General features: G+C 38.7%; 1 pseudogene; it reads right to left on the reverse strand.

Annotated features, from left to right (window-relative positions):
- On the reverse strand, positions 1–22,711 carry LOC131053543 (large ribosomal subunit protein uL3-like; annotated as a pseudogene).
- Between the last annotated feature and the right edge of the window lie 525 nt (positions 22,712–23,236).

A 23,236-nucleotide genomic window follows, 5' to 3' on the forward strand; every position in this document is an offset into this window, starting at 1 on the left:
TTATCTCTTTACATGTGGAGTAATATCCTTCTTAGTCTGGTCGAAGTCAATTAGTATAGTATGGGATTTCTCTTCTTGCTTTCCAATCTTGTATATTTTCTTATTCATTTCAGTTTGATGATGATACCCATTTTCACCAGGCTTAACATTTGTGAAGGAAACTCTAGCCAGGTGGCAAGCACCAATAAAAGCTACCTTTCACAAACCTCTAAGTTTTACATGGCAGTCTTTTGACACTCCATCTAGTTACCACACCTTCATAACCCTTACCTTTTGTAACACCAATCATATCAATCATGTCATCCTTCTTGAAAATAGCCTCAATGGGTATACCTACTTCTCAAAAAAGTTGTATCCATAATCTATTTTTTGTGAAATTTTTCCACCATTCACTGGGAGTTCTATGAGGTGAGCCTTCTTCTACTTCAAACCTTTCATATTCTTCACCCAAGTGTGAGATAGAACCCTAACAATAGTGATAAGGTATAAGATTGTCTAGAATTTTCTTGAAACCAAAAACAACTAGAAGTTGTGTAGAAAAAAGAACATTCCAGTTTTAGAATTCACTAGAATTCTAGAAGTTTTTAAGCTCAACTACAAATATGAAATTGTTCATTGAAAATAGAAATGCAATTTAATGTTGTTGTATGTTGATGGATTGAATATAATAAAATCTAGACTATTTGGGCATTTATCTCTAATTCAATGCATTGTTTTGCCCTATTTATGGCTATTATTTTAGTTTATAATTATGTTTTGGGCCTATTTTACATTGTATTAGAGCTGGAGTAAATTTATATTTTTTTAATAGGGCTAAAGTATTGTTGGATTGATATTTGTTTAAAAGATAAAAAATTTCTACTAACATAGGCTCTTCAAGTGAAGTTTTGCCTATATTTGATGGAAGTGGTTTTGCAAATTGGAAGATTGCAATCAATAATGCTTTAAGAGAAAAAGCATTGTGGAGTATTGTGAACAAAAAAATTGGAGAAAATCAATCTGGAAAAGAAAAGGAGCTATGGAGATGCAAGTTAGAGAAAGCTAGAGGTATCATTGGTAAAGCCTTAAGCCCCAATATTAATAGAAGATTTGTTGATATTGATGATCCAATAGAGTTGTGGGAAAATTTAGAAAAAAGATTATAAAGATGCAGATGTTTCTAGTATGTTTCAGTTATAGAAGAAAAATTGGTGAACTTGGATCTTGGTAATTTTGAAAAAATGAGTGATTACTTTAATGAAATTACATATTTAAATGCTTAGCTAAAGAAAATAGGTGTTGAATACGAAAAATAATATTTTTATTATATTGTAATGGTTGAAAGTAAGCTTCACAACCATACAAGATATTTAAAAAATCAAGGAAAGGGGTTATTTAATTAAATCTCAATGCCCCCAACAATTTTTTGATCAATTTTGTAAGCCAGTTTTAGATGAAGAAATTCAACTCATTAAACAAGGTTATATTAAGAAGAATCATGCATATGTAGCTAAGGGAAAATAATTTTATAGAAATGTGTATGGAAAGACGAATTGGAAAAGCGATAATAAATTTTGATATAATAATGATTCTAACCATTTTTCTAGAAATGATGGTACAAAAAACAAGTGGGAAGAAAACCATTATTTGCCGGTATTGTGGTAGAGAGAATCATATGGAGAAACTTTGCTTGAAAAAAAGGGACAATGAAAGACAATAGTACAAGCCTAAGGAAGAAAGGTTTAAGGATGCCAAGACATATATACATAGCTTCATAGCCATCTCCCTCAAGAAACAACAACAACTAGATATGAAGGTAATTGCTACACCCAAAAAAGAATCTAGTATTAAGGGGGGATACTTTTCTTTAGATACTAACGAAGAATGCGTTTTAGGTTCAGAAGCATCATTTCACATGACTGGAGATCGATCTTTGTTTATTGATTTTCATGAGGGAAAGAATTCAAATCAAGAAATTACTATTGGAAATAAAATGAAGCTTCCTATATTAGGATCAAGCACTATTAATGTGACAAATAGGTCTTTGAAAAATGTTTTATTGGCTGAAGGATTAGGGTTGAATCTTATTTTAGTATTTAAAACTACTCAAGCTGGATACGAGGTTGTTTTCACTACTAATCAAGTTGTTGAACTAGAAATAGAAAAGACCCAAGTAATGTAATTTTTATTAGTGAAGTTGATCATAAAGAGGGTCTCTTTAAATTTGTTGGGTTTGTTGATGATGAACACACACTCTCCCATGCTTTTATTGCTCAAACTGATTACATGTCAAAAATTTGGCATGTTATATTTGGACATATAAATTATAGAAAGATACAAGACACCACTAGAAAGGATATGGTTAGAGGACCAACAAAAAATTCAGCTTTTGAAATTGTGTGTGAAGGATGTATATTAGGTAAACAACATTGCGATCCTTTTGAATAAGGAAAAGCATGAAGAGATAATCATCCACTACAACTCATTTATAATGATTTATGTGAACTAGGTTATTCATCATTTTCAAGTGCCAGGAATCTTCTCGCTTTTATTTATAGTTATAGCAGGCGAGTAAGGGTTTATTTTCTTGAAAGGAAAAATGAATTGTTTGAATTTTTTTAAAAGTTTAAGGAACTAGTTAAAAAACAAAGTGGAAAAAGAGTTAAATGCTTAAGAACAGATAATGGGGGTGAAAATTGCAAGTATGAATTTCAATCATTTTGTAAAAAATATGGTATTGAGATACAAAAAATGGTTCCTTATACTCCTCAACAAAATGAGGCTATTGAACAAATGAATATAACTCTTTTAGAAATGGCTCGTTGCATGTTGCATTCTAAAAGTTTTCATAATTAATTTTTGGGTTTGTTTGTTTCTTGTACTGCACATATTGTGAATTGAATCCCCATCAAAGCCTTCCCAAACATCACCCCTAAAGAAGCATAGAGTGGTAGGAAACCTCACATTTGGTATTTTAAAGTATTTGGGTGTATTGCTTGGGCAAACATTCATGATGAAAAGAGAAAAAATTCAGATCCAAAGATTCATAACTATTTGTTTATTATATTGAAGAATCAAAGGCTTGCAGGTTATATGATTTGAAAGCAAAAAAAATATTTGTTAGTAGAGATGTAAGGTTTGATGATCATTCACAACTTCCAACCACTCTTAATTCTACAACAACTAATTTTTCGTATATCAATGAGGATGAATTTATAATAATGAAACAACTAATGTTTGTCATCAACCATTTTTTGCAAGCAGTAATGAAGAAGAAGATGACATTTCAGCTTGATAAAAGACAAGGAGTATTGAAGAAATCTATAGTTAAGGCCCTAAGAACCAAGGAAGGAGTGGTAGTTCTCTCATGGCCAAAGTATTACATGTAATTGACCCAATCTCATATGAAGAATCTAGAGGGAAGAAATAATGGGAGCAAGCTATGAAAGAGGAATATGATGCATTGCTAAAGAAGAACACTTGGGTGCTTGTGCCTTGTCCCAAAGGTAACAATGTTATTGGTTACAAATGGGTTTACAAAACAAAATTTAAATTAGATGGTGCTATTGAAAAATTCAAAGCTAGATTGGTTGCTAAAGAGTTTAATATTAAACAGGGTGTGGATTATGAAGAAACCTTTGCTCCTATTGTTAAATTGAATACAATTAGAATTTTTCTTTCCTTGGTTGCAAGTCTTGGGTGACACATTCATCAAATGGATGTTAAAATTACTTTCTTAAATATATTTTTATATGAAGAAATATATATAGATCAACCACTAGGTTTTGTAGATCATGAAAATCCTAGATACTGGTTCCCACTTTTTGACCAACTTTGACACTTAGATGAACATTTTGAAAAAAACCTTCACTTTCCGACACCCATAACTTTAAATCCGTTAAGAATTTGAAGATGATGTAAACTAGTGATTTGTAACATCTTGTTTGTAGATTCTAAATATATTTTTTTTCATTTTTTTTTGAATAAAATTTTATTGATTTTTCCATCTCCCTCAAAAAGTAGTTTTTTACAACAAACAACAATTTTTAAGAGTGATGTGCATCCCGAAACACATAATTTTTTTTATAGAAATGATAAAAACTTAATTCTTTTGAATTTTGGTTTGTAACATCAATACCCAGGGCATGTAGCTGGTTTGATAGTGACATGTTGAATATTTTTCATCTTATTAAGTTTTGAAGTCCGACTAATTATAATTTAAATATATAGGTGTACATTTGAACACATAACTTCTTCTATATATATCAAAATTCAATTTTATTTTTTTTGTTAAAAAGAAAACATCAATACCTAGTGCATAGATATTTTTTAGAATTAATTTACTATTTTTCCCAATGCATTGAACAAAGAAGTTCATGTTTGGTGAAAAACCTACATTCATAAGACATAAAATAAAAATATATGAATGAAATTAAATATATTAAAAATTATACTATTTGGAAAGCTTATAATAAGGGCTAAATACTTTTAAAAAAAAACTTCTAAATGAATTCATTCGACCCCCCAAAAGCTAATGTAAAGTTTGTTTTTTATCAGCATTTGACAGATGCAAAGGAGACTCCATTGCAAGTATGATTTAGAAGTAGAGAGGTTATATCCAAGAAATTTTGATCTAAGAGCCTTTGATCTAACTCTCTTCAATTAATTACTTTAGATGGGACCTCTTAAAGCTTAAATCATTATATTTTCTAAAAAATGTATGATTTCAGCAAAAATCACGATGTACCAAAAAGTGGGAACCAACATTGTGAGTTCACCCAAATTTCATGTTTACAGATTAAAGAAGTCACTTTATGGTCTAAAAGAAGCGCCACGAGCATGGAATACGAATATTGATAGGTACTTTCTAGTTCATGGGTTTAAAAAGTGTAAATCTAATCCAAATATTTATGTGAGGTAAGTGTAGACACCCAAAATTGTCATGTCTAATTAAATAAATATTTTATTTATTTAATTATCTAAGCCTAATTCCTCTATTAATTAAATAAATCTTTATTTATTTAATTAATTCATTTATCCTCTTCTAGCCTTATTTCTCATTTAAATAAATACATTTATTTATTTAAATTATCCCTTTCCTAAATTAAATAAATATTTTATTTATTTAATTGTTCTACTTCTTCTATTAATTAAATAAATCTTTATTTATTTAATTAATTCATTATCTTTTTCTACACATGACACATGTCATTCATCTCTTAATTCAAACACTACCTACCTCTTTCATTATTTTGGTATTTCTTATACCTACCCTCTAATCCTAGCCGACCTCTCTTTTTACACCTCTCAATCTTATCCCTCCATTTCATATTGTGTCTTCTATTTAAGAAGATGTTTTCTTCATTGTCAAACCCTAATGACCTAATGACACATCCTAATGACTAATGACTGATTTTCGAGTACTTGGCTACACTACGATCCTACTTGCAACCACATTCCGTTCTTTGTTGAGCTCTTGTGCATATAAAAAAATCTGAGGGCAAATATATCAAGCAAGATAAATGGAGATAGGAAGAATGGAGATCAAAACCCTATTGGACATGTGATGGTATAATCTTTGTGATTTTGAGTTATTTTGCATTGTCTTAGGTTATCTTCATATGTTATGGTGGATCCTTGTTCATTGTTAGGCTAGGGTTTGGTGGTTGAATTCATTTAGCCTTTCAATATTGTTATTATTGTTATCCATTTTCACCATATACATTTTGGCACGCCCGGTGGGACTCTTGTCCCTTTGCATTTAACATTTTTGTTGCAGATTTTGCATTTTTGAAGTTGCAGATCGGACAATTTCGACGACATTTTAGGTTTTTTCCGCATCTGCGAGTGTTCGGATCGCGTTTTTGTGTTTCAGAAGCGTCTGTGATATCGTAAATCGCGCCTATGTTTTTGCCAGATTTTTATTTTTGCAGGTTTCTGGAATCGCGTCTGAGAATTTTAACCGCGTCTGCGCTGGATCTTATCGCGTCTGCGTTCGAGAGAGGCGTCTGTGACCTCTGATCGCGTCTGTGAATCACAGAACAGCGTCTGTGTCTGGTAGAAGGGCGTCTGTGCATTCTGTTTTGTAAATTTTTCAAGTTTCTTCGATTCGGATTTTCGGATTTTGTACTTAGGGTTTCGGATCTGGTTTATTTTTGGCTAACCCTTGCAGATCTAGCTAACTTAGTTTTGTGCAGCTTGCTTTGGAGGCAAATACGTTTTTGTTGAAGGCCCCTTTTCACAAAGTCTTTTTGGGTTTTCTAAAATTTACCTAACTTGTGTGCTTGCAGGAAGGGGTTATCATTTGAAACAACCCAAACTACTAACAATTTTGTTGCAGGGCCTTAGCTAAGGTTTTGTAATTTTATTGTGTGCCTTGTTTTCATAGCTTAGCAAACACTTCAATTGGTGCACTAAAATTGAATCATTGTCTTTTGTGTCTTGAGCAATAGGCTCTTTTTGTTTATTCTTTAGAGGGCCTGTCTTCCCGTGTGGTCATTAGGACTACGAGTGAGAAGAGAACGACCCAAGTGGTAGCGAGGAAAACCCACCTCATCCAAACCACTATAATCAAATGTATTCATGGTGAAAACTATGGATAACGTGTGCTGATTAGTTCATACCAACACTATGTCTCCCCATAAACCCATTTGATTAAATTTATTTGATCATTTGTAGGGCGTAACCCCTACCGGCTGGGAGCCTTCTATATTTACAGAGCTGAAAGTGCCGCATGTATGGCCACACGAGCGGATGCCCTTACTAGCACCTCTTTGTTTTAGATGCCAAAATCCTTCTAGTTGTTGAGGCAGGAGGTCGGACCTCTGGTAGCGGCCCACACACATACGGTTCTTAGTAGAGATACAAAGTTTGCCATGGGGAGTTTTCATGGGGACTGATGCTTGGCTGACCCGAGAAGTGAGTGCCGAGGGTGGAGCCAGTGAGGTCAAGCATCTAAGTATCCGCTTTGAATAGCATAGCCTTGGGGGTAAAACCCTATGTGGGATCAACAACTATTGTCTTGGCCAGCCCTAAGATTTGTGCTTGTCTTATGCTAAACACTCAAACATTCAAGGCAAAACAGCAAAACATTGTGTCTTTTGTGTCTTCAAGTGTAGGCAAAAAAACTTTTTACATCAAACAACACACTTTTGGAGTCTAAACAGTTTGCAAACATTGAGTCATCAACATTGTGTCCTCTTGTCACGAAAAACAGTCGAAAAATCAGATTTGGTCACAACAAAACAACTTCACAGATAGGAAAAATTGCACTAAGGTTACAGAAACGCGTCTGTGTCTATTCTAATCACGTCTGTGTCGGATAAGCGCGTCTGTGAAGTACAAAATAGCGTCTATGTTTTTAACAGCGTCTGCGTCAAACAGAGTAGCGTCTGTGTCTGGAAAACACGTCTGTGAAGTATACAGGGGCGTCTGTGTCAGGATTTGAAAACTTTAACAGTTAAGCAAACAAAGAAAATCAATTTCGGCATACTTGAGCTTCTTAGGTTGTCTCTTCAGGTTTCATCTAGCATTCAGCCTGTTCTAAGGTCTCACATAGTCCATCATTGCTTCATACCTCATTTTACATTCACAATTGTCTAAACTTGAGTCAAAAAGTCACTTGCTTGTCCTCATCATACTTTGTCAACACACTACATACAACAACACTTTGCTAAGTGGTCCCTCATCAAGGTTTCTTACCTTTGGGTCTCATTTGGTCTTACTTAGAGTCAAGGTTAGCTTACCTCATCAAGAGAAATGATCCTCTCTTTGGAAGTCACACCTACTCTACTACTTACATACTTGGTCTTACACTTTGGACATTGCAAGTACACCTCAAGATTCATTTACACTTCATACAACTCTTGGTCTTCCATACTCTTGTCATTTTTCATCTAGTTTCTCACATCTTGGTCTAACACCTAGTTCATGGTTGAAACCCGCCTTCAAAAATCTAGGAGAATAGCTAAAGAAGCTCAAGAGTCCGTAAACATGAGTTCTTATGAGTATGACAATGATCTATTCTACAATCCTCAGCACACTACATTACCAGACATGAATGTTTATAGACACAATCCAAATGTGGAAAGCGCAAACACTATAAACAACAATGCTACACACAATGACACAGTGGACAATTCTTCAATACTATCAGCAGACATACAAGAATCCATAATGGATCCTCAATTCAATAGATTGGTTGAAGAGATAATGAGGAGAGATCGTCAATACTTTTTAAACATGATGGCACAAAGTGGAGCTAAAATACCACATGATTTTGACTTATCTCAACTTATGGAAAGTCGACCTTCACAACAAGCTCAACCTAACATGGATCAAAGGAGACCAAATAGTGGAGGAAATAGAGGACCAAATAATATGATGCCGGAGTCACCATCAGTTTTGCTTCAAAAACCAGCAATCCCACATACACAAGCTCAAGCATATGATACTTACACTCAAAGACCCTCATGGAGGCCCTATGCTCAAACACATGCTCAAGGTATAGATCCATCAAGACAAGTGGATACTCAAGGACATCCTCAAAATTTTGACACAAGGAGACCTCATGTCAAAATTGGGGGCAACACAATGGAAAATGAAAGGCCTATTGAATATGGTTTATACACACAAAATAGATATGGGGTCCCTCAACAAGAAGTTATGCCAAGTTCTCCATACATGTCGCAACAATATAGACCTCCATATGGACATGTCTACGATCAGTATCATCCATACATGCAACAAGCTCCTCCTCAAATGGGTGTTTCAAACATGGGGTATGCTACAAGAAATCCATCTCCTCCCAAGAATAATTTGGAGCAACAAATTAGAGATCTACAAAAGAAAATGGAGGACATGAGTACACCAAAACCTACATACACTATGAGAGATATATGTCCTTATCCCTTTGATAAGAGCATTCCAATGCCTCCATTTCCTCCACACTTTGTAACGCCAAAATTTGACAAATATAGAGGGAGAGGAGACCCCAAGGCACACATAAGACAATTCTTCACAGCTTGCATTGAGATAGTGGCAGAAGAAACATACTTAATGAGGTTGTTCCCACAGAGCTTAGGAGATCAAGCTATGGAATAGTTTTCTCAGTTACCTCTTGGTATTAAATCATGGGGCGATTTGGCAGAAGCTTTCATTCAGCATTTCTCTTACAACATTGAAACAGATGTCTCAGTTACTACCTTGTGCAATACTAAACAAAAGGAAGGAGAATCTTTCGCAACATTTTTACAAAGATGGAGAAACTTAGCTAGCAGATGCTCTTGTGAAATCCCGCAGAAACAAATGGTGGAGATGTTCACACAAAACGTTAATAAGGCTATTGGCTATGATCTCAGAAAAGCTTGTTTGTCTACATTCAAGGACGTTATTGAAAAGGGCCTAGCAACAGAAAAGGTCTTAATTGAACAAGGAGTTATCAAACTATTCAAAGAAAACAAAGAGGACTTCAAAGGAAAGGACAAACCAAAATTTTGGAATAAGAACAAGAACACAGTTAATGATGGTGTTGTTGATGCCAACACTGTGAGACCCAAGTTCGTCTTTTCTGGATCAAGTTCTACCAACAATCAGGTGAACACTCAAACAACTTCTAGACCACGAAGGAAGTACACTCCATTGGGAGAACCACTTGAATCAGTATTCAAAAAGCTTGTAGCAAACAAAGTAATTACAGTTCCAGATTTTCCTCCTTATGAATCAAAGGTCAAACCGAATTGGTGGAATGATGATGAATTTTGTGAGTTTCATAAGAGAAAGGGTCATAAGACAAGTAATTGCCATCGATTGAAAAACATTGTACAAGATCTCATTGACAGAGGAGATATTGAGATTGAGGGACATTCATCTAACCAAGAACATGAGGTGTTTAAAGAACCATTCCCAAAACATGACAAAGGAAAAGGCAAAGTCACAGATGATCAAGCTAATTACACTAGAGCACCTTACAATTATGATTCTACTATCAATCACATCTCAATGGACAATCATATCTCTACCATTACTATCAAAAACAAAAATCCTGAGAATCCTTCTCAGAAACCCAAAATTGTCCTAAAAGGTGTGGGATCTTCGTCCGAATCTACCTCTGAATGTCATGTTACAACCCGTCGAGGTAAGATCACATTGCCAGGTGCCTCTACTAAGAATACCAATCTTTCATCAACCAAGCCTGAGTACGACCTTGTAGAACAATTAGGGAAAACACCCGCGCTCATCTCCATTCTGGAACTTCTACGTATATCCCCTGCACATAAAGCTATCCTTGACAAAATCTTGAGAGATACTGCCGTCCCTACTGATCTGAACATGGACCAGTTTCAAGCCATGGTGGGATACCTATCCGTTCCACACTCCCTCACATTCACAGAAGCCGATGACGCCTCCATAAGTCAGCCACATAATGCACCTCTACATGTTGAAGCCTTCATACATAAACATCGAATAAAGCGAGTCCTGATAGATGGAGGAGCAGGTCTTAATATTTTTACCTTGAGTATCGTAAGACAATTGGGATATTCTGACAAGGCTGTGAATGCTACAAACCAAATCACCATCAAGTCTTATGATGATGAAGAGCGCTCGTCCAAGGGCACAGTCACCTTACCGCTAAGAATAGGGCCAGTCACAAAGGATGTGGTTTGTCAAGTCCTAGATCTTGATCTCACATACAACATATTGCTAGGATGTCCTTGGATTCATGAAATGAGGGCAGTCCCATCAACATACCATCAGTGCATAAAGTTCCCTCACAATGGAGTCGAGGTAACGGTCAATGGTGATCCAAATCCATTCATATATTGTAATAACTTGAGATCACATACTGAGACTATCATCCCCAGCAATCGTGAGGCTACTCCTTCTTCAGCATATATTGATCCTGAGTCATTAAAGCCCTCGACATCCAAACAAGGTGAACTTAGAGGCAAGTTTCAAGACAAAGGCATGGGAGAATACACTTTGAATCAAACAATGTTTTTATGACAAGTCATGACCTCTCCCAAGGAATATGGGAGGCCACATCCTAACAAGCAAATCTCCATCATGATGCTCAAATGGGATCCTACCATCTTTCAAAAATGGGGTGAACTAGAAGAAGAAAATTTATATAAAATGCTCTATAAGGACGTTGAAGAGGACACACATGATCAGATTATTATACCCTGTGAGAACTACGGCAAAGGCTTCAAAATTTTGCAAAGATTCGGGTATGATGGAAAAAGCCCTCTCGGACTACGCAAAGAAGGTGTCATGGAGCCCTTACAACCTGAGCTAACTACAAGAAGGGAACGCTCCAAGGGGCTTGGTTTTCTGAATCCCAGACTACATAATAAAAGAACAAAAGAGGTATGGCGAATTAAAGTTGCCGAAGTTCAACAAGAGGATTATCCTTCCACAGACTCCAATGAGTGGGAATGGGGTTCAGACAAATCCTCCAGTGACTATGAGCTCACTGAAACATTCAGAGAGCCAGATGAACCCACAGAGGAGGAGGAATTTTACAAAAAGTTCAGAGTTGGTCAAAAACCAACCCATAAGGATCCCGCACAAGCTTCGTTTCAAGGTCCTAGGTCAAAATCACATAGGATGAGGACACCTGTCCCAGAAGGCTCTACTAGTGATGACAATTTGGATTCGCTCACGATCGAAACTGATGAGGAGAGTGCCATCGATGACTTTGACGATTGCCTTGACATACCTGAATATAACCACATCTTCACTATTAGTCCAGCAAACTCTGAAAACACTAAAGACCTTCCCCTTGTTCACCCCCAACTCATTGACTGGGATCATGAAGGACCAGCACAATTTGATACATTTCAAAATGACGAAGCTATTATCAACTACCTTGGCATTCGAGATGATCTTCCCCTTGGAGACCACAAAGCAGGATATGCCATAGAGCTCAACAACGTGGCATAATTTGGTGAGGGTGTCGGACCTTCCAGTCGCAAAAATGTGAAAATAAAAACAAAACAAGGGTCTTATGGCGAAAACCACACTGTGGCGCTATCTGACCCCAAAAAAGTAAAAAGAAAGGACGTATCTGAGGGTGAAAACCTCTCTGAGGCGCCCGAAGATGGAAGGCTCGACATTCTCCCAGCATCATACGAGGAAAAATCATCCATGTTGGTAGAAGAGACTATAAAGACAAACATTGGTACAGCAGAGGTTCCACATAACATATTTTTGGCTCAATCATTGACAGAGGCCGAGAAAGCAAGATTCATAAGCTTCTTTAAGGGACGACAAATCAACTTCGCATGGTCTTATGCTGATATGCCTGGGCTAGACCCCGATTTAGTAATGCATCATTTAACAGTCAAACCGGGGGCAAAACCAGTAAAACAGAAATTGAGGAAAATGCACCCACAAGTGGCATTATTAGTCAAGGCAGAGCTGGAGAAATTACTGGATGTCGTATTCATACGCCCAATTGATTATCCTGAATGGATTTCCAACTTAGTACCTGTTAGCAAACCAGATCGCAGCATCCGAATATGTATAGACTTCAGAGATATCAACAAGGCTTGTCCAAAGGACGATTTCCCATTACCAAACATTGATTTAATTGTTGATCTCACAGCAGGCCATGAGATGTTATCCTTAATGGATGGATTTTCTGGATATAATCAAATCAGGATAGCACCTGAGGATCAACATAAAACATCATTCACTTGTCCATGGGGAACCTTCTGCTGGAATGTCATGCCCTTTGGGTTGAAAAATGCAGGTGCCATGTATCAACGAGCCATGACTACTATCTTCCATGATCTCATGCACATAACCATGGAAGATTATGTTGACGATCTTTTGGTTAAATCAATAGACAGAAATACACACTTGGACATACTTTTAGTTGCTTTTGATCGGTTGGAAAAGTACAAGGTAAGATTAAACCCAAAGAAATGTGTCTTTGGAGTAACCTCCGGGAAGCTCCTAGGATTCATTGTGTCTAAAAGAGGAATAGAAGCTGATCCAGCAAAGGTCAAGGCTATCTTGGACATGCCGCCACCCAAGAATATCAGTCAACTTCGATCTTTACAAGGGAGACTCCAGTCCATACGAAGATTCATAGCACAACTTGCAGATAAGTGTAACCCTTTCCAGCACCTGCTACACAAAAACATCAAGTTCAAATGGGATGAGAACTGTCAACAGGCTTTTCAGGCGCTCAAAGATTATCTGTTGAACCCGCCAGTTTTGATGCCACCAATTCCAGATCAACCATTGCTACTTTACATATCAGCTACTCCGACAGCACTGGGGGCACTCCTAGCATAGCAAATACCTGACGGTAAGGAAAAAGCAGTCTACTATATCAGTCGCACATTGGTGGGATATGAGCTGAACTACACACCAATTGAGCGTGCATGTCTCGCTGTGGTCTTTGCTTCACAAAAATTATGACATTATATGCTCACTCACAAGACTAAGTTGATTGCCAGAATTGATCCACTAAAATATCTGCTCAACAAAGCTACACTTACTGGGCGGCTGGCCAAGTGGGTAATGATTTTGAGTGAATTCGGCATTGAATACGTGGACAGAAAAGCTATAAAAGGACAAGCCATCGCAGATCAACTGGCAGATGCTCCCATGATAGATGATGTTCCTCTACAGTCAGAATTTCCAGATGAGTCCATTCTAACGATATCACCTGCAAAGCCATGGCAATTATATTTTGATGGCTCATACACACAGCATGGGGCAGGAGCAGGTATACTCTTTATAACTCCCCAAGGTGATTCTATACCAAAGTCATACCGCTTATCATTTCCTTGCACTAACAATATAGTGGAATACGAGGCATTAACAACTGGGCTCAAAATTGCAGTTCAGTGGAAGATCCAAGAGCTTCGTGTTTTTGGGGATTCTCAACTGGTCATCCGTCAAGCAATTGATGATTATCAAACAAAAGATGAAAGCTAATGCCTTACAAACAACTGGTAGATGAGCTAAAACAACACTTTGCAAAGATAGACTTTGAGCAGATACCAAGAGAATAGAATCGTGCTGCTGATGCCATGGCCACAATTGCTTCGCTCATTGATCTATCGCAAAATGAGACCTGCTATGAGTTCCTGGTAGACAACCTGCTGATTCCGTCATATGAGATCACTCCTACGGAAATGATATGTGTTGTTGGTCCTGAATCCTAGTTATATGGTTCCATATTCACATACCTTCGCGACAATATCTTACCTCTCGATCTATCGAACAACCAACGCCACACTTTCATTCGCCAATCCTCCCGATACGTTATCCTAGCTGATATCCTATACCGATGAGGTCTAGATGGCACCCTTCTTAGATGTTTAGAGAGTGACGAAGCTCAGATTGCGTTACGAGAAGTGCACGAAGGGATATGTGGTCCGCATACTAGTGGTCCTACCTTGGCCAAGAAACTCATTAGGACTGGATACTACTGGCCTACTATGGAAAAAGATGCATATCAGTTTGTCAAGAAGTGTAAGCAGTGTCAAATTCATGGAGACCTTATACATGCACCAGCACAGGAACTACAACCACTTGCGTCTCCTTGGCCCTTTTGTCAGTGGGGACTTGATCTCATAGGCAAGATTCACCCTCCTTCTTCCAATGGACATAAATTCATTATCACAGCCACAGAGTATTTCACAAAGTGGATTGAAGCCGTGCCTCTCACACAAGTTACTGGGAAACAAATCGCTACTTTCATCCTGAACTACATCATTTGCCGATACGGGATTCCTACTTCCCTTATTACTGATAACAGGCGTCCTTTCAAAAATCAAGTTGTTCATGAACTCTGTGAGCGCTTCCATATCTCCCATCATTTCTCCACACCATATTATCCCCAAGGTAATGGCCAAGCTGAGGCGTCTAATAAAACAATTCTCAAAATCCTTAAGAAGACAGTCGACGACGCTGGCCGTAACTGGCATATTCAACTCAATCCTGCACTTTGGGCCTATCGCACAAGTGTCCGCACACCTACAGGAGCTACACCCTACTCACTTGTCTATGGCTTTGAAGCCATCTTGCCTATTGAGGTCGAGCTACCTTCTTTACGGGTCTCCTTGAGAAACATAATCAACGATGAAGACTACAGGGTCTCTCGCTTACAAGAACTAGAACTGCTGGAGGAACGAAGGCACACTGCTTTTAATCATCTCAAGGCTTACCAACAACGAATGAGTCGCAGTTACAATCACAAAGTCAAGCCTCGCACATTTGAGGTAGGTGACTTAGTCCTCAGAGAGAACCCCAAGAATCAGCAAGACAGAGATAAGAAGGGCAAGTTCGAACCAAACTGGCTTGGTCCTTACATCATCACAGCAGTATATGGATCTGGGGCATATCAGCTCTCAACTACAGAAGGTGAACCCTTGGAGGATCCTATCAACAACATGCACCTTCGCAGGTTCTACACATAAGCTCTTTGGAATATCCTAATTCAAAAATACAAAAAAAATCAAAAATTTCAAAAATACAAAAAAAAAATTATAAAACAAAAAAATCGTTACTTGGTGAAAACCTGGCAAATAGGCGCCTTGTGACAACAAAAAAATTGAAAAATCGAAAAAGTAAAGAGAAATAATTTCGTCCAACGGTGAAAACCACTTCGGTGGCACCCTGGGCAAGTACCATGGTGAAAACTGGGTCACCAGCGCCATGCGTAGAGACTTTGCTCCTCCATCCTTCAGGATTCTCTTTCATCCTTTCACTTTGCACACACTCACAACCAATTTAGCCATAATAAACTTACCCAATCCCATCATGGCTTGTTATTGATCTACCCAAGATTGGTTAGCCATTCATAATAAACATCCCTTTTCACATCCCTTTCCATCCATAATAAATCAGATCCTATCTGTGACTACGGCCAATCCTACGTCTAGTAATGGGTGTGGAACTGAGAACATCACATGTTTCGAGGAGTACAGTTTCTTCCAGCTTTCTTCAGTCTATCCGCGCACAGTCCGCAATAAAGCAACATTTGCATCACAGATCCGCAATAAAGTTTCGTTTTCTCCGCAATAAAGTATCAGTTTCATGGATTCAGTCAGTTTCAGATGAGACACAGCAGCAACAATGGGCTTCAACAAATCAAATCTTTCAACAGACTCAGACAACATATGGTTCAGTGCTATCTATCCTTTTTGTGAAAGTGAACATTGTGACCACAATCAAATAAGACTTAAACAAGTGACAAGAGACACTAAAATTGAGGACTACAGTGGATGTTGGTGTCGAGTCTTGGTTTTCTTTTGATTTTATCTTTTGGTGACATGTCTTTTAGCTTTTCCGGGATGTCTTTGACTAGAGATTCTATCTCCAAGATGTCTTTGACTAGAAAGGCGAGGATGGGGTATCGTCACCTATCTGCATTTGCTGTCTGTGGATTGTCTCTTAGTAATGCTATGACTTGTCCAAGGATATGAGGACATTGTGAGTCTAGTATGAACTGGGGCATTCCTTGTTTGTGACTGTCTTATTTCCATGCAAACGGGTACAATGACTTTCTGGGTTGAACATATGCCTCGATTGTCATAACCTATTTTGCCATAATAAAGCTCAATGATGATAACGCACAAGAAGCTCTTTCACGTTCATATCTTCTATCTTTCATCCCTCTTTCTTGATTGACTTCCATCATCCTTCTCGAGTCCACGTAGCCCACTGTCACATGACTGAGTATAATGACACACCAAAAACATTTACATTTCATGTAGCTACACCTACATCACCACATATAAGCATCTCATACATACATATAGATATCACAATTGCATCACATCCTGCATACAACACATGTTAGCACATCTCACATTTTCATTATGTAAATAATCATTTGCATTATCATATTCATTTGCATTACATACATTCACATTTGCATCATGCATCATATATACTACATAAAAGAACAAAAATATATTGCATTACATCATATAAGCATCCATTCAAATAAGAAACATCTCATCACATAAGGTACACATGCATATAGCTGCCGCAAAAATGAATCATCTCATATATAATCAAAATGTGTCATGATACAATGATGTCAAAAGAATCATATGGCTACAAAATCACCCGCAGGTGTCTACAATACAAAAATGGTACATATACTGATACAAAGGGGAGCCCTCTATGGCTATGATGAACTCCCTCCCTCGGAGCCGCCTGGCCTCGACGGAGTCTGAGCTGTAGATGGACCCACTCCAGGATCCCCCTGTCTCTCTGGTGGTGGTGGAGGACCCATAACCCCACCGCTGGATGCCTGCCTCCTGCGACTCCCTCCCGTAGCCGTCGCTGTGCGCGACGATCTATGGAAGCTCCTCGCCCGCTGATCTGCTGGCACGACAGCATAGTACAGATCCCTCCAATAGGCGATCTCCTCTCCGGCTCGCAGCACATATGCGTAGCCTGCCCCTGCATCCTTTGCTGCCCGCCTCCCCGCCCTCAGAGCTGTCTCGGCCTCAGTATATCTCTGGATGGCCTGGTCCCTCTCTCGCTCTATGTCCTTGAGCCTGATCCTGAGGTGATCCCTCTCCCGCACCAAATCCTCAATCTCATCTGCCTGACCCTGGCAGATCTCTCGCAGCCTCAACAGCTCATCCTCCTCAGGATCTCCGCCCTCAGCCTCTGCCTGTGGCTCCTCCTCTACAGGTGCCTGTCCCTGTGCCTCTGCCTGCACCTGTCTAGGTGCCTGAATAGGTACCTGTGCCTGTATCTGTCCCTGTCCCTGCACCTGTCCAGGTCCCTGTCTAGGACCCTGTGCTGCTGGTACCTGTAGGGGTACTCCACCCCGACCCCTCACCACCACCTGGGCTGGTCTCTCCTATCCTCCCTCCCTCCGAGGTGCTACTCGCCTCTCCCCCACCACTCCTCTCCACCTCCATCTGCCCCTGCCTCCATCTCCTCCACCATCATCATCATCATCCCCCCCACCTCTCCCTCCAGTAGCTCTCCCGGATCTGTCAATCTCGGAAAGGGATGCTCTGCCCAATACGCAGAGTACTCTGCGTCCATCCCGACATCCTCTACCTCCGGCCACATGTCCCATGGTAATGGAATCATCTCCACCAGCTGTGTCACGGCCTGATCATATGATAGAAGCGGCCCAAACTGTATCTGATCTCTGACTGTACGGGCATACATGCCCAAGCCTCGTGGCATCCGTTGAATCCTGCCAAACTGCCTGCATACCCTGTCAACAAGATGCCTCTCCAGAATATAGGGCGTTCGCCCAATCAGATACCTGCTCCTGAATGCATAGGGTAGCTCCAATGCGTCGTCATCCCACTCCTCGCACCCCAGGTACGGCCTCCAGATAACCATGTCTATGTCATCTATGACGCGCCTCCAATGCTCCAATCTACCAATCCAAGGCTAGGATGTGATCATGTCGTACAAATGCACGAAGCTCCGTCCCTGCCCTCTGCCTCTGAAGTGGATCGGCCGTGTGATGGGAAGGTGCTCATATGCCCACACCTGAAGGAGAGTCACTCCGCAGCCCAAGCCCACTGATCCGTGATACACAAACTGATACAGCTCATAGTACAAATGGGCCAGGACACATGGCCCCCATGCATACCTGGTGTGCTCTATCATCAGTGTCTCCAATGCCCCTCCCCAGCCAACTGCCAATCCTCGTGTGGCTCTGTCCGGACATAAATACCCACTGATAGCTCCCCCAATAACAGCCGGCAATGCTAAACCTGTGGTGGTCATGGTATCCTAGGCCACGTGACCTGCTCGCATCTCCAAACCGGGATCCTGAAACACCCATCTCAATGCCTCCCTGTCACCGTCACGATCGTATGGAATCAACTCTCCATCGATTGGGATATGCAGTATCCTGTACACATCCTCCAATGTCACTGTCATCTCACCCATCGGCAGGTGAAACGTGCACGTCTCAGAGTGCCATCTCTCAGCCAACACAGTCAGCAACCCCATGTTTGCCCGAAACTCAGGCACAAATAGCACATGTGTAAGACCCATCTCCTCAATGGAAATCCTATCCTGGATCGACAACTCTGGTCACAATCTCTGTGTCGACGGGAATCTCTCCCGTGACTCCAGCATAGGCAGATACTCCTGCAGTCAACCAATCAATCATATCAGTTATCGTGGCATTCACTGTTTATCACAAAATGCTACTTGCTACCTAAATGCATACGCTTACCTATCCTAGTGACACTCACTGTTCATCACAAAGTGTTGCTATCTACCCTAGTAGTGCTCCCTGTTCATCACAAAGTACTACGTGTGTGACATTCCCTGTTTATCACAAAGTGTCACTCACATTCACACTCCCTGTTCATCACAAAGTGCTGCCTATCTTGGTGCTCCCTGTTCATCACAAAGTGCCTTGATCTATCCTAGTCTTCCTAGAGGACCTGCTTGAGTGTCTCCTCTCAGCAGCTTATCCAATCGACAACGTATGTTCATCACAGAACTACCGATTTGACCTAAAAGACTAAAACCATGCATTTTGACACATAAACGCGCTTTAAACTCCTAAACGCGCTTATAGACTGCACAAACGCGCTTCTGCAACACAGACGCGTTTTCTGAACACAAACATGCCTATACCATGCACAAACGCGACCAAGGAACACAGACGTCCCTACATGACATAAACGCTCCTACAAAGCACAGACGCTTCTACATTTCACAAATGCGTCCGTATTCAGCACAAACGCGGTTCTAGGCACAAACGCGCTTGGACTCGACACAGACGTGCCTGTTGGACACAGACGCGCCTATTGGACACAGACGCGCCTGGAACTGACACAGACGCGGTTGCACGTTTTTGCATATTTTATCTACCCTATTCCTAGCGCATTTATTGCTACTAAACATGCATTAATGACAAAACTTGAAATGCGTGAAAGTACGAGGAGGTTTTCGGGTACTTACCGGCTCTCCTGCATCGGCTGGTCGCTGGAATCGACGAACACGGTCGAATCTATGAATGGAAGCCATCGCTGCTGACTGCTGCTGCTCTTTTCTCGCTCTGCACTATGATCTTCGAAGGGTGTGGATGACAATGAGGATGTCTTTTGCCCGTGGTCTATCTTATAGCCTACCCTAGCCCTCGCCCTCATTTCCCGAGTCAGTATGCTTCATCTTGTGACTTTGTCACTCTATCCAGTCAGTCCATTCTAGCCTTTCTTTCTTATCGAGAGATTGTCTGCAATCTTTTCAGACATTTTCATCCAATCTCTCGAGGGGGCATATAATTCCCATCTTGGGGCAACTTTGTATCAGTTCATCTTATCTTCTTTGAAACAACGCGACAAGCCGCATTGTCTCAAAGAGGGGCAAAATGTAGACACCCAAAATTGTCATGTCTAATTATCTAAGCCTAATTCCTCTATTAATTAAATAAATCTTTATTTATTTAATTAATTCATTTATCCTCTTCTAGCCTTATTTCTCATTTAAATAAATACATTTATTTATTTAAATTATCCCTTTCCTAAATTAAATAAATATTTTATTTATTTAATTGTTCTACTTCTTCTATTAATTAAATAAATCTTTATTTATTTAATTAATTCATTATCTTTTTCTACACATGACACATGTCATTCATCTCTTAATTCACACACTACCTACCTCTTTCATTATTTTGGTATTTCTTATACCTACCCTCTAATCCTAGCCGACCTCTCTTTTTACACCTCTCAATCTTATCCCTCCATTTCATATTGTGTCTTCTATTTAAGAAGATGCTTTCTTCATTGTCAAACCCTAATGACCTAATGACACATCCTAATGACTAATGACTGATTTTGGAGTACTTGGCTACATTACGATCCTACTTGCAACCACATTCCGTTCTTTGTTGAGCTCTTGTGCATATAAAAAAATCTGAGGGCAAATATATCAAGCAAGATCAATGGAGATAGGAAGAATGGAGATCAAAACCCTATTGGACATGTGATGGTATAATCTTTGTGATTTTGAGTTATTTTGCATTGTCTTAGGTTATCTTCATATGTTATGGTGGATCCTTGTTCATTGTTAGGCTAGGGTTTGGTGGTTGAATTCATTTAGCCTTTCAATATTGTTATTATTGTTATCCATTTTCACCATATATAGTAAGTACAATAAGAGACTCTTGCTATTGCAATCCGTGTACATAATTTACTTATTGCTAGACCAAATATTAGGTTAATCAATGATTTAAAATTTGATCTTAAGAAGGCATTTTATATGAGTGATTTGGAAGAACTCAATTATTTTCTTGGTATACAAGTCTGTAGACTCCATAATGGATTATTCATCTCACAATCAAAGTATGCTTTGGATATTTTAGAAAAATTTAACATACTTTAATGCAAGTCAGCTGCTACTCCCTTTCAATCACGAGTCAATATTACTAAAGAATGTACTTCTAAAAGTGTAGATGCCAATTTATATAGAAAGATTATTGGTGGCTTGGTTTATTTGAATCATTCTAGACCTTATATTAATTTTGTAGTCAATCTGGTATCAAGATTTATGAAGGCATGTAAAGAGTCATTGGTTGAATTCTAAGAGAATTTTGAGATACATTCATGGAACACTACACTTTGGCATCCACTATGGGTATAAGTCTTCAATTTATTTGGTTGTATATATAGATTCAGATGGGGGAGGTGATATAGATGACAAAAAATATATAGGTGGTTATTTTTTCATCTTGGTTTAGGTCCAATTACATGGAGCAACAAAAAACAAACAACTACATCATTTTCTTCATGCAAAACATAATATAGAGCAACAAAAGATGCATGAAAAGTAGTTTGGATTCAAAATATTTTATTTGAACTTGGCCTTCCTCAAAGTTCTACTACTACTTTGTATTGTAAAAATCACAGAACTATCCAAGTTGCCAACAATCTTGTTTTTCATGTTAAAACAATACATATTGAACTTGATGTTCACTACATTCAACATCTGGTAAAATTTGCTATTGTCAATCTATAATTATGAGGAATGCTTGGTATGCTAGAGGTGAACATTAAGGGGGGATAGTGTTATATTGTTCCCCTATCTTTTATATCTTCTTTATAATAATCAAGCCAACCTTAAGGGGAGGTGTTAAGGTATAAGATTGTCTAGAATTTTCTAGAAATTTTTTTTTTTCCAAAAGCCAAAAACAACTAGAAGCTGTCTAGAAAAAAAGAACATTGTAGTTCTAGAATTCTCTAGAATTCTAGAAGTTTCTAAGTCCAACTATAAATATGAAGTTGTTCATTGCAAACAACAATGCAATGTAATGTGGTTGTATGTTGTTGGATTGCATATAATATAAGATAGATTATTTAGTCATTTATCTCTAATTTAGTGCTTTATTTTGCCCTGTTTAATGCTATTATTTTAGTTTATGATTCTATTTTAGGCCTATTTTTACAAATAGAGGTACATAATTCTTCATCTTCTCAAGTTTGGTCTCAATTCTTTTATTTCCATCTTCATTTTCATAATTGTTTGCATACTTGGTGAGGGTCATCTTCTTGGCTTTGTACCAGTTCTTGTAAAAGCCTCTCCTTAACTCCTCATAGTGATGTTGAGCCCACACAATATTTAGTGTGCAGAGACCATGAGGGGTCTTTATTTATGCCACCAAACCCACAATCACCATGGGTGGAGTCTCTAGAATAGTCATTTTTTCATACGTCTCCTTGTTGTGAAGCTTGGATATGGGATTCTCGACCTCTCTAATGATGTGGGTGGTGGAAGGTTCCAAACATCGACAGAGAAAGATAAGAATTTTTGGTAAATTGAAGGCATAAAAGGTAATGTAGGTAGTCCTTAGTATTTATCTATGGCTACAAATGGTGTTTTTTAATCAAAATTGAATTTTGAGCATTCATTCAAGTTGTTTAAACTATGGTTCATTGTTCCAATAGAAATCATTGAGAATTATTGGTTGAATGAAGATAACATTTAAAGTAATTATCTTTTACCAAGGGATTGAAAAAATTAAAATAATTTATTGCCTTATCCAAGCTAATTTCGGCTCATCATTAGTTTTAATTGCTATGGCAGATTCTTATTTTGTTGAAAATATAACTTTATGTTGTTATTGATGTCAATCTTTCTATCATTGATGTCAACCAAGGTCCATAAGTTGGTCCAAAAGTATGTGATTAGTGGTGTTGTATCAAGTGTCTACTCATGTGTTCACATTGACGTATGGATATTATTGGAGATTGGTGTAGATAATATGTCTGATTGTCCCATAGTTTCT

Source organism: Cryptomeria japonica, chromosome 2 (genome assembly GCF_030272615.1).
Source record: "Cryptomeria japonica chromosome 2, Sugi_1.0, whole genome shotgun sequence".
NCBI classification, from domain to species: domain Eukaryota; kingdom Viridiplantae; phylum Streptophyta; class Pinopsida; order Cupressales; family Cupressaceae; genus Cryptomeria; species Cryptomeria japonica.